General features: G+C 42.4%; 1 long non-coding RNA gene across 1 annotated transcript; it reads right to left on the bottom strand.

The window, feature by feature from the left end:
• Positions 1–9,851: 9,851 nt before the first annotated feature.
• Positions 9,852–10,700, bottom strand: LOC126962651 (uncharacterized). The gene is made up of 2 exons (XR_007728760.1): positions 10,330–10,700; positions 9,852–10,159 (listed from the first exon to the last, which is right to left on the bottom strand). It is a non-coding gene; the product is annotated as an uncharacterized LOC126962651 (long non-coding RNA).
• Between the last annotated feature and the right edge of the window lie 2,399 nt (positions 10,701–13,099).

The raw sequence follows: 13,099 nt of genomic DNA, 5'->3' as shown, positions 1-13,099 counted from the left end.
GACTGAAAAGGTTGGGTTTTTAGAGGTGAATAAAATGATGGCGATAGAGAGAAGAGTTTTTGTTTTTTTTTTTTTAACTCCCTCCTTAGAAATCTCATTGCTTCTCTCTGCATAATTAAAATTAAAAAGGAGTCATAGGAGCTAAGGACTAGATGGGCTATTAGAATTTATCTAGCTGTGGTTTCTTAATTTAGGGCCCATATATTAGTGTCAAGGTAATCATAAACACCTTGAAAAGTAGGATGCTGCCTGTTGCTGACATCAGGAGCTAAAATGGATCCATAACATTAAAAAATAAAAAGATGAGGAACTACTGCTCTATTATGACATCTAGTGCAAACAGGTGGTCCCCATTTATGAACTGTTGGATGAATGAATAACTAAAACTGTGTGATTAAGACTTCATTAATCCTCCTCCTACGCCTCTACATGTTCTGCTTGTACTTTTTCCTCTAGTGCCTCCATCTCCTCCATCTATTTTTCTATTGGGCAGATTAACACATTCATTAAAGAAAAGAGTGGGGAAAAGGCAAAATGGCAAATAAACAAAACTGGAAATAGGGATGTTGTTTCGGCATGTCATGGATGTCCTATAAACATACTCTCATCCACGGGGCACCTGACCAACTGTAGTTGGGAGAGTCCACGCAATCAAGGATGAAAGATTGTGGTACAATCCTCAGAGGTGACCTCAGCAAAGATGTTTCCTGGCTGGGAGCGGTAGCTCATGCCTGTAATCCCAGCACTTTGGGAGGCCAAGGTGGGCAAATAACGAGGTCAAGAGATCGAGACCATCCTGGCCAACATGGTGAAACCCCATGTCCACTAAAAATACAAAAAATTAGCTGGGTGTGGTGGTACGCACCTGTAGTCCCAGCTACTGGGGAGGCTGAAGCAGGAGAAGACCTTGAACCTGGGAGGTAGATGTTGCAGTGAACCGACATCACACCACTGCACTCCAGCCTGGCAACAGAGCAAGACTCCATTAAAAAAAAAAAAAAAAAAAAAAAAGATGTTTCCTTCACCGTAATTACCAAATGATGGCTTGAAATCATAGATGTCCCAATGTTAATGCATCTTAAAACCATCTAAGAAAAAAAAAATAGTTCTGGATAAGTAAATAAAATAGAAGTTAATGAAAACTGGCACTGTGTGTGGAGACTTCATGACAAGGGCTATATCCTAAAGCCCACCTGACCCTCTACAGCCCAGCATGCAGTTGAGGATGGGATAGCCAAGGGAGAAGCTATGGTGAAAGCTCTTCCTCCTGGGACCCCAAATAACTCATAAAATCCTCATGAAGGAAGACTGACCCAAAACTAGGTGAAGGAAATGGAGAGCAGCTCTGGGAATGACATTCTACCACCCGTGCAGGTGAGAGATAAATTGACCTTTGAGAGATGAGCGTGTTTCCAGTTACAGTGGATCAGAAACCAATGAAACTCCCAACGTTTATTTAGGCATAGATTCCCCCAGTCTTACTTCCACTTTGGTTTTGTCAACTGTCAGAGGAGGATACCGTTATTTTATTTGTTGGTTTGTTTTGTGGACCAAATAAAATAACACAGGGAGAGGGCCTTGAGTCTAGCACCTAATGGGTGCTAAATACTCACTAGAGAGCAGTCCACCTCATTCTCTGCCTGGTTGTCCTGAAATAATGCCCCCAAACATCATTAGAAACCATGTTTGGGATGAATTGTTATTTAGACTAGGCAGACAGTCTGGTGGCTCCAATTATATTAGAGGATTTTATTTTTATTACAAAAATTAATTTTCATTTGCCTGTACTTGTAGATAAACTAGTAAAAATAATTCTGAAGAGATGGCAGAATAAGATGAATAACAAGGAATCTATTCCCCTTAATGCTCATCATTATTACTATTAAATCATCCAACTCAAGGAGTTCCTAACAGCAGCAGGAGCAGCAATGACAGGGAACAACCAGGGCTCCCAGGAATGGAGGTCCCATAGCATTTTTTCCTTTCTGCCACGTCACTCCCACCACACTAGGGAACTGTTTCTGTATTCGGCCATGGCTCTTGTTTGATGGCAGTGATATGCCCCCTCGCCTGTTATGTGCTACAGCCAAGGATGCAGGAGACCATCTAAGAGGACCAAGGTCCCTGGGGCAGGTTTCAGGAGTAGCTCACCACACTCATTCCCCTGTGATCTAAGTAGAGGTCCTTGGTGCAGCCAGACATCTCTGTGGCTTTCTCCTTGAGGCTCCCAGAGCCTTGCTTTCCAGTCCCCGTTCCAGGTAGTATCTACACTTAGACAGATGAACAGAAAGGACCTAAGCCTCTACCTGTTCTGCTTCTATTCAGGCTGGGGTGTAGGAGAAAGAGAAAAATGGGACCTCCTCGTCGACTTTTCCTTTAGGACTAGATCCATGTGAGCTGGACACGAACTTTAGATGTACCTCTTTTAGATAACTAGAAAAAAGTGATGGTCAGCATATCAGAAAGTACAAAATCCTGTTGCTTATTGGAAAAATATGAAAGCACAGACACCACAGACAATCAAATAAAAATGATGTTGGGATAAGTAAAATGTGACTCTTCAGAGAATCAACCTGATGACATAAAAAATAAACTTAAGGAAAATAATCTCAGACAGCCCCCCACATCACCCTAAGTCCCCCTATCTTCTGTGGTCCCCTGCATGGTGGACAAGCCACTATGAAAGCCCTATTGTTCTGGGGATTCACGTGTCTTTTTTTGTTTTGTATTATTTTGTTTTGTTTGAGATGAAGTCTCGCTCTATTGTCCAGGCTGGAGTGCAGTGGAACAATCTCGGCTCACTGCAACCTCTACCTCCCAGGTAAAAGCAATTCTCCCTGCTTCTGCCTCCTGGGTATATGGGATTACAGGCACCTGCCACCACGTCTGGCTAATTTTTGTATTTTTCAGTAGAGATGGGGTTTCACCATGTTGGTCAGGAATGGTCTTGAACTCCTGACCTAAAGTGATCCACCTGCCTCAGCCTCCCAAAGTGTTGAGATTACAGGCATGAGCCACCATGCCCGGCTGCATGTATCTTTTTACTGTTGGTATCCTGAATGGCCAACAATATACCTTATCTTTCAATCTCACGTCTGGAAGTGTCTCTAGTGGGTAGGGATGTTTAGGGACTGTTTATTGAACGAGTGAAAAAATTCCCAAATAAAATAAATGAGTGGATTAGGAAATGAATGATAAGACAGAACATAGAGAATCAGACCCTGATGGTCAGTATCCCCAAAGATGGACATTAATAATTACAGATCTAATAGAAGAAAACTTGGAAGATCTGAAAAGAAAATATTAAAGGGATCTGAGATAAGAAATTGAGTGGGATCATCACATGTTCAACAGAGTTAATAAGAACATATGCCAAGGCATATCCTAGAGGGAGGGAGAGGAGCTTTCAATTTCAAAGATAAAACTCCTTCAAGCTTTTAAGTCAAAGAGCCAGAAAGAAAAAATATATATCTTACATGCTATCCTTTACAAAGATTCTTTGACTTACAAGAATAAAACCCTGAGTGTTCCCGATTCAAAATAGAAGAAAATGGAGCAGCTCATGTTACAGACAGGAGAGATTTTAAGAAGAGATTGTCTTTGTTTTGGCATCAACTGTTATCACTGGGAGGAGCAGTACTCCCCTGCAGAACAGTGTCTTCAAAGGTTCCAGCAAGCATGGCTGAGGACCAGTTTTCATAGCCTCTGTGGGAGAATGTGGGTCCCAAGGCGCCTTGTCACACCTCTAGAACTCTGGGGTCCCACTAAACCACCAACTGTCCCATAGAGTATGGGATACGTAGCTGCACTGAAAAGAGTTAACACTGTAGGTCTAAACTGTTATCTTTGGAAAGGCAAGGTAAGTCCCTGGCTAGTGTCTAGGAACTTAGAGTTTAGAGGGTTCCCATCATTCCTTGATTAGAGTGACTCACTATACCTAAGCTGTTTTTTACAAACAATGTCATTTATGCTGAACACCTGCTTTACTTCTGAAGTCTGGAGTTTTGGTGCATTCTAGGTAGAGGCTGCCTACATGACTGGCTCCCAGTAAAAGTCCTGGGTGCGCAGTCTCTAATGAGCTTTCCTAATGGCCAACATCACTCACCTGTTACTGGAGGAATTAAGTACATCCTGCATGATTCCAATGAGGGAAGATTCTTGAAGGTTGAACTTCATCTCATGTGCTTCTCCCATTTGCTGACTTTGTTTTGTATCCTTTGATTGTAATAAATTATAGCCATGAATACCACTATGTTTAATCACTGTATCACACAGATTATTCTAATTGTCATCATCCAGGCAAATATAATAACCTTTTAGAGTAATTGTCTCTATGGAATTCTATAGGCAGACAAGCTGGAGGCCAGTGTGGTAAAAAATGGAGGAACCAGGAGAAGACTATCTCTGGGTCACAAGACTATCATGTCTATCTTTGGCAAGAGAGAGGCCTGGAGATGATTCTGGAAAGCTTCATTGACATGTCAAATAGATGCTCAATACTCTTCTTGTGCACCCCGGTGTCCTGCCAGGTCCTTGCCCATTCCTGCTGAGACGATAAAGAGCTTTATAGACCCTCTAAAACAAGACATTTTTTTCCAGCTGTGCCATCTGGTTGTTTTTCTTTTTACAGGCAGTCAGCAGAAAGACTCATCTGTTGAGACATAGATGTAGCAGTGTATGTGTGTTTGTGTGTGGCTGTGCATGTTCATCTCTTTATGCATTGGGCAGAGAAGTCTAATTATTGGTACGGCAGAGGAACACATGGAGAAAGCATTCTGAAACACATGGGAAAGATTAAGCCTCAGATGTTCCCCAAAGTGCATGTACACCAGCACCAGAAGCCCATCAGCCTCAGCCTTCTGCTGCCCCACCACCTCTGCTCTGACCTCCCTAAGGGGCTAGTTTTGCTCTTGTTCTGAAAGCAAGTCAAGGATAGCCCTGAGATCACCGGTAGTAGAATGCACTGCACCCAGGCCTTTGCAAGTCAAACCTGGGTGCTCTGCTGATGAGAAAAACTGTTGCCATTGGGATGGTCAAAAACATCGTGCCCAACTCTTGCAATCAACTGGCCATTATACTTTGGTACTCTCTGAGCACGTCTGCTACCAATATCTGCCCAGCAATGGGAACTGAGGCAACAGTTTGTTCTTAGAAATCTAATATTACAGATTCAAGAGGCTATCTTGTCTATCCCTCTGAGTTTGCCTATATATCTGAAGTATCTCTGAAATATCCAAAATATTTATCTGGATATAGAATAGATACTCAATAATGGTAACTGCTTTTCTGTTGGTCTCCAGGGAAGGCAGTTATTCTTCTACAATCATTCAATCAATATCAAGTATTATTGAACTTTTACTGCATATGCAGATATTCTACTGGTCATCATTAGATAGTTCTCCAAGGAACAGAGATTCAGAGAGTCTTGTAAAGATTACAGCAATTAAGTGGAAAGATCATGGTTCACTGCTTGTGCCACTGGACTGCAAACCTGTTTTCTTTCCCCTAGATCAGGATTTCTCCACTTCAGCACTGTTGACATTGTGGGCCAGATACTTCTTTGTGGCAAGCCCTATCCTGTGCATTGTAGGATGTTTAGTGGCATCCCTGGCCAATACCAGTTGTAGCCATCTAGTTATGGAACCCAAAGAGATCTCTGGACATCATCAAATATCCTCATGAAGGGGTGGAAAATCTCTGCCCTCCCACCTTCTGTTGAGAAACACTGTCCTCTAGCAAGCTGCCTCTGAAGCTTTGCTACTCAAAGTGTGGTCTGCTTCTCAAAGTATGCTACTCAAAGTGACCAGAAGCTTCAGCGTCAGCATCACCAAGACCTTGTTAAAAATAAATGCAGAATCTCACACCTCTTCTCAGGCCTACTGAGTCAGAATTGACATTTAAACAGGAGCTTCAAGGTGATCCATATGCATATTCAAGTTTGCAAAATACTGTTCCCTGGTATCTTGTGGTCACAATTGTTCCTCACAGATTTTCCCAGACAAATTCGGGTTCTGAAAGTGAGATGCCTAGCAAACTGCTCATGAAGTGAATCACATTCTTTCAATTATATTGTTCACCAGACTTTTGTCGAAATATTATCGATTTTTTATTTTACTTTAAGTTCTGGGATACATGTGCAGAATGCACAGCTTTGTTACATAGGTATATATGTGCCATGGTGGTTTGCTGCACCTATCAACCCATTATCTAGGTTTTAAGCCCTGCATGCATTACATATTTGTCCTAATGTTGTCTTTCCCATTGCCCCCAGTCCCCGACAGGCCCCAGTGTGTGATGTTCCCCTCCTTGTGTCCATGTGTTCTCATTGTTCAACTCCTACTGCCACAGTATTTTCTTAAAAGCTAACTCCTGGGATAGGACCACTAGGATCCTACCTAGGCACTTTTTTTCTGAGATGGAGTCTCACTCTGTTGCCCAGGTTGGAGTGCAGTGGCTCACTGCAAGCTTCACGCCCCGGGTTCATGCCATTCTCCTGCCTCAGCCTCCTGAGTAGCTGGGACTACAGGTGCCTGCCACCACCACGTCCAGCTAATTTTTTGTATTTTTAGTAGAGACGGAGTTTCACCGTGTTAGCCAGGATCGTCTCAATCTCCTAACCTCATGATCCACCTGCCTAGGCCTCCCAAAGTGCTGGGATTACAGACATGAGCCACCACACCCAGCTGGATCCTAGGCTTCAATTAGTGCATCCATTCATTCATTCATTGATTCTTGCTGAGGAAGTGCATTGTGCAGAGCACTGGGGATAAGAGATGCACGGAGCCTGGGTTGCCAATTGGAAGCCCATTCTGCAATTGCACTTTCTATGACAGCCCACGTGGATCTCAGCTTCTGGACACAGATGCATCTGCTGTTCTCTGAGCTCAGCTAATGTTCACAGTCCATGCACTTCTGAGAACACAAACTGAACTCACTACACCCGCATAGAATCAGTAGTGTAGGACCCCACCACTGCATGGGAAGGGGATCTTGACTTTCAAGCTTTCTGGTGATTTACTTGAAACATTTGATGAGGGCCAGCCAATAGCCTTAAGGTGAATGACTGTCTGATTCACAATGAGGAATGCTGAGTTCATCATAAAATGCTCTAGGAAAAGAGTAGTGGGAAGGGTTTGAGTTTGGAAATCAGGATTATTCCCTTTTCCCTATCAGCAATTTCGCAGAAGTTGTTTAAGCATGTCAGTTAAATGTGGGAATGTTTTTCATATGAAACCTACAATAAGGAGTGGAGAACTGTGCCCTTAGCATCATAAGGCCAGGGTTGAAAAGAATTACGAACAAAGACTAGACTAAATGATATTCAAAATGCAATTAATTCTCATAAAAATGAATATTTTCAGGCACAGCCCACTTTGGAAGTCCTCCTACTCCCTATCACCACCACCAACGTACCTGTCTGGAGATCATTCAAACCCAATAGAACTGAGACCAGAGCCCATTCTCTCCTGGCCACCAGCAGAACCCGAGTAGAGAATAAACTCTGAGGCTATGAACCTTATAAGAGGACGTGAGAACTGGACTGAACTCTTGTCATGAAGTGGGAGAGATATGGTTTCCCAAGGCACTAGGAGGCAGGATCACCACACAGGGAGGGCTTAAAGGAAGAGGAACACAGAAAGAAAGAAGAAAATGAAAAGATTCATAGAAGTAGGGGGCAGAGTCCCAGGGGAATGGTGGTGAAGTGTTTTGCACCTTAGGAAGTTCAAGAGAAAGAGAGACCAGGAGCCGTGAGCCTTCTACTCACACGCACAGAATACTAACCCCATATGGCCTCGAACACAGTTCTCTTCCCATATTTTCAGTCAAGACTGGTTTGACTTCCCTTGTGGATTAAGTATGTTTTCACTTCAAGATAGGTGGGTAGGCGGGCGAGGGATTTCTTTCTCTTTTTCTTTTGCTTTTTTTCTTTTTTCTTTTTTTTTCTTTTTTCCTTTTTTTTTTTTTTTTTTTTTTTTTTGAGGTGGAGTCTCGCTGCAGTGCCCCAGCTGGAGTGCAGTGGCACAATCTCAGCTTAGCACAAGCTCCACCTTCCGGATTCAAGCAATTCTCCTGCCCCAGCCTCTCGAGTAGCTGGGACTACAAGCATGCACCACCACGTCCAGCTAATTTTTGTATTTTTGGTACAGACACGGTTTCACCATATTGGCCAGGCTGGTCTCGAACTCCTGACTTCAAGTCATCCGCCCGCCTCAGCCTCCCAAAGTGTTGAGATTACAGGTGTGAGCCCCCACGCCTGACTGGGAAAGGTATTTCTTAGAATGGCAGAGGAACAAACTCACCCCACGATCATCCAATATATTGGATGATATACTCAGGGACCAATATGCATGGTGGGCTGTGATTTTATATATAAATCTAAGTTTATATATTTATATATGAGTATAAATATGAATATATATATTCAAAATGAATCTGTATTGTGTAACAAAATCTCGTAAATAAGGAAGACATTTAAAATTAATTGCTGGACTCCCAAGATAAAAGTCCATTAAAAGTATCCATACTGTATCACTTTTTCAATTGCTGATTTAGACTGGTAAACATTTCATTGTCTTTCCTCAAAATTCAGGAAGAAGAAATGATGTTGTAATTTTCTTCATAAAACACAATGCAATCTGTGCATATGCAATTTAGCAGATCAAATTTTATGAAAATTGATGACGATTAGCCAAGGACATCCTATCAATGAAAAACCACAACAACAACAGCAACGAAAAGATTGAGTGCCTGTATGCCAGGTTCTGTAGTCAGCATTAAGAATGCAAATGTGAGAAAGTTACAGCCCCGTCTGGAGCGGGCATGATATTATGGGAAAGATTACAATGGGATGTGTCCATTCTGACACGTGTTCTGTGCTCTTACAGAGGTTCAAGAGGTGTCACTGGCGCCAGGAGCCCTCCATCCTCAACCCCACATGTTGGTGGTAAGGGCCCTGGAGAGTCTCTGGTCATGCAGAGATGATACAGACCAGTTTTATTTGTTTTGGTTCCCTCTGTTTGTTTGAACTTCACAGTACTCACTGCTATCATGGGAGCAGAGTGAGTCATGGCTCAAGTTTAGCTCAGAGTAGTACATTTTAGCCAAGCGTGTGTGTGTTTGTGTGTGTATGTGTGTGTTTGTGTGTGTGTGTGTTTGTGTGTGTGCGTGTGTTATTCATATATATGTGTGTATATACATATTTACTAATATGTAGTTTGTATATGGGTGTATATATACTTTGTGTATATATGTATATTTACATATATGTACATATATAATACACATATATTCATATATATTCATCCCATGATATACATGCATATATGTATGTATAAAATCACACACCTATCATGAGATGTAGGTATTAAAATAATGCAAGAATATACATATATATGTATAAATGGATGAGTAAATACACACGCGCGCACACACACACACCCTCACACATATGTGCATCCCCTTCCCCTTCCAGTTGTACAATTGCCTCCTGGTTGAAAGTTCTACCATTATTTTAATATCCACACCCCATGATGGGTCACTGGGGCATCACCCAGATGGGTGGGAGAGGTGAGCCTGAAATGAAAACTTTACCCCACCTCTTGACAAATTGTCTGTGCTCAGAGTCTCATGTGGGATCTAATTTGCTAACTTGAGGGCCTTAGGCATTTTTGTAATGCAGCATATGGCCAAAAGAAATCAGAATCTTTTTTTTTTTTTCAGTTGAATAAGGCTAAGAAGAGGAACTCACACAAACTGAACATAAGTACATGAGAGGAGGATAAAAAAAATCCAAAGCTGTGCCTGCAACCTAGGCACAGAGAGGTGCAGACAAAGCCTTTGACACGAGGCGCTCTGATGAGCACCAGGGGCATTCTTTAATGTGCAGGCAAATGAAGAATGATGCAGGGCTGTGCCAGAGCCTCATCAAAGGCAGAGGTATGCCAAGCACTGAGCTTCAGCACAGAGACTAGCGAGCTTCCCTATATCTATCTGGAGCCCTCTCAGCATGGAAACATTGCAATGGGAGGAGAGGAAAGAATGTAATGATGGAGGAGTCCTATAATTGTACCTCAGAAGAGGCGACAGTTACAGACAGGGGCTGTGATCCTTAGAACAGATTGCCCAATAAAAGCGAAGAGAGATTTCAAGTTGTCTGATCCTGAAAATTAGAAAAGTACATGGCTTAGCTGATATCACTCTTTTTTCTCCCATTCACCTCTGGTGGCCTCAGAAAGCCCGTGACTTCTAATGTAGTTTTCTTTCCCAAAATTTCTCCAGTTTCACCCCAACCTTCTTCCACACCACCCTTCCTTCCAGCTCCTGGCTCACCTAGTGTAGTACGAGTAGTGCTGGAATCATCCTCACCATATCAGGGTCAGTCTTTCCATCATCTTCCTCAGGATTATCCCTTTTATCTATTCCTTCTGCCCCAAACCCTGGTACCATTGCCTGATAACTGAAGTTCTCATGCAACTCTTGAGTTTTGTCCATGACTAGTGGGCATAGATGGAGAAGATTTCATATTTGGTGGCCAAGTTTGCTGAGACTATCAGGTGCCTTTAGCATTTATATGGGACTTTGATGAGTAAGGAGGGATGTGCTGTGTGGAGAAAGGAAGAAGGGCTTCCAGGCAGAGGAAGCAGTGTGCACAAAGGCACAGAGATACGCAGAGGGCACCAGGGATGGAGACAGTGTGAGTAGCACTGAGGAGGCAGAGCACAGTATGCATGGGGAGACAGTGGGTGATGTGTCTGTAAAGTTATGGCGTCCTAAAGAAAAGTTATGACATCATAAAGAAAAGCCACCCCGGGAGCAAAGCAAGTTAGGGTTGTAAGAGACATTTTTGAGATTAAAGCAGCCAGATCTATGATGGGGTGGTTACGTGTGGTTAAAAAGCAAGAGAACATGAGAATGACTCATGAGACTATTAAACTGACTTAAGTGAAATTTAAAAAAAGGAGGAAATACCAACTACGATGCATCCCCCACCCCGCCATGTTTCAATGCTACTCAAGGTCTATGGCTGGGATAGGCCACTTGTTTTTCTTCAGTTAATGCTGAGAATTTGTTTGTCTGCCAGGGGTAAGAATGTCCTGCTTGGTCAAAGAATATGCTAGGATTTTGGAAAAACAGAGGAAAGGTTTATCTTCCAACAGAATAGACCTAGATTCTGATATGCTATATGCTATTCCACCAGATCTGGAGAAAGTTACAGTAAAACCTTTTTTTTTTTTTTTTTTAGAATTATCATGGGATATTTGACATTAACCAAGTCCTCTAGTTATGCTGAATGTGTCCACTGGGCCTGACATGGACTCCTTGCATGGGAAGCATTCATGAAGTTGGGCCAAGTTGTCCAGCTGCATTGGCAATGGCTGGCCAGGAAAGGCCAGGCTGGATCCCATTTCATTTGGGCATTTCGTGCCAGGGCTGTTGTCCTGTCTGCAGAGGGGCTGCTGGCAAGAAGCATCCCCAAACATTCAGTTGCAAGGTTATAAATTTCAGCGAGGCTTTTCAATATTCATGCAATTACCCCGGAAAGCACATTTGACATTTCATAAATACAGCAGAATATTTAACATTTGTCTCTCCCTCTCTGCTACCTAAGCACACATGGGAAAATATTCCCCAGAGACCCTGCTGTCTGAAATGGCAACAGTTATTGAATCCATAAATTCGATGGCTCAAAGTCTTCTTTCTTCATCCCTTTTGTAATTTATAAATGGAAGTGTGACCATATAAATAAGGTGGCAGGGTGTCCTTCCTCATGGAGTATAACCAGCCATTCCTTGCAAAAGACCAGCCTCCCGCCAACTCTGCCTGCAGCTTTCGTCCTTTATGTTGGAGTCTCCAAAGTGAGCTCGCAAACCAATAGACCCCACACAGACCTGTGACCATGGCATGGGGTCCTGAGCATGGAGGCCTCAGATGCCCAGGCAGCAGCAGACAGTGCCGATGACAGGCTTGTGTTCCTGTCTCAGGGCCACTGAACACTATTGCAATTTCCCAAGGACTTCTGGAGGCTCTGCAGATGGATTGAGAGAACTCTGGGGCCTTGCACACAGCCCTCCCCATCCTCCCACAACCTACACAGGCTCAGGAACAAAAACTGCAGCTCTTCAGTAGCTCACTTGAGGGTGCATCAATGAGAGAAGCAAAACATCTTGCTTGACTCAAGCCTGGCCTTCATGAGCCAGCGCTGAAGACAGAACTTCTGTATAAGAACAGCCCATCTCACAGTGGCCCTGTGGTATCCCAAACACGGGCTGGTTCTTCATAGACCCGGCTCCTCTCCCCAGACAGGAAAGTGGTGTGGCCATAACATGAAACAAGGACCTCCTCTGCCACCACTAGGCTTACGAAGATGACAAAATGCATATTTTTCTCTAAAAGAAGTAACTGGAGCCGTTTTCCGTACATGAGGCAATAAGGTTGACCTACCAGAGAGTTATTTTCAGAGCTAGATAGTGAATTATTTTGACTTTTTTCAATATTAGAGATGAATTCTTACTATGTAGAATGTGTGTTTATACACATACCCACATACATACATACATATATAATATGTGTATGTGGATATATGTGTGTCTAATAGTGTGGTGTATCTGAGAGTAAGTTGATATATGTTCATGAATGTGTATATTAAAGTTTATATGTATAATATATAAATGAGCATAAGTGTTAATGCCATCCACAGATGTGTATAAAAATTATTGTGTGTATTTGTATTTATGACTATGTATATGCTTGTATATATGTAAGAATTTATATGTGTATAGGAATGCATATATGCACACATGCATTCGTATGAATGAATATGCGTATGAGTCTATGTACGCATAGTTTAAATGTAGTTTATATTTAGTTTGAATTTCTCTATAGCAAAATATGTGTCAGCCACCGAATTTTACATATATTAGCTTATTCTCACATCTTTAAAAATCTATAATTACTTTCATTTTAACTGATGCAGAAAGTTACTGTCAGAGAATGGTTTGTTCAGGATCACACAGGTGGCAAAAGGCAAAGTGGAGATTAACTCCTTGTTCTGACACACTGTAGATAGACAGGGCTCCTAATATGTATGTATATACACAAG

The sequence above is a fragment of the Macaca thibetana genome, chromosome 9 (assembly GCF_024542745.1).
Source record: "Macaca thibetana thibetana isolate TM-01 chromosome 9, ASM2454274v1, whole genome shotgun sequence".
Classification (NCBI taxonomy): Eukaryota; Metazoa; Chordata; class Mammalia; order Primates; family Cercopithecidae; genus Macaca; species Macaca thibetana.
Note: the sequence above shows the minus strand (reverse complement) of the source record. Positions and strands in the feature narration are given on the sequence as shown.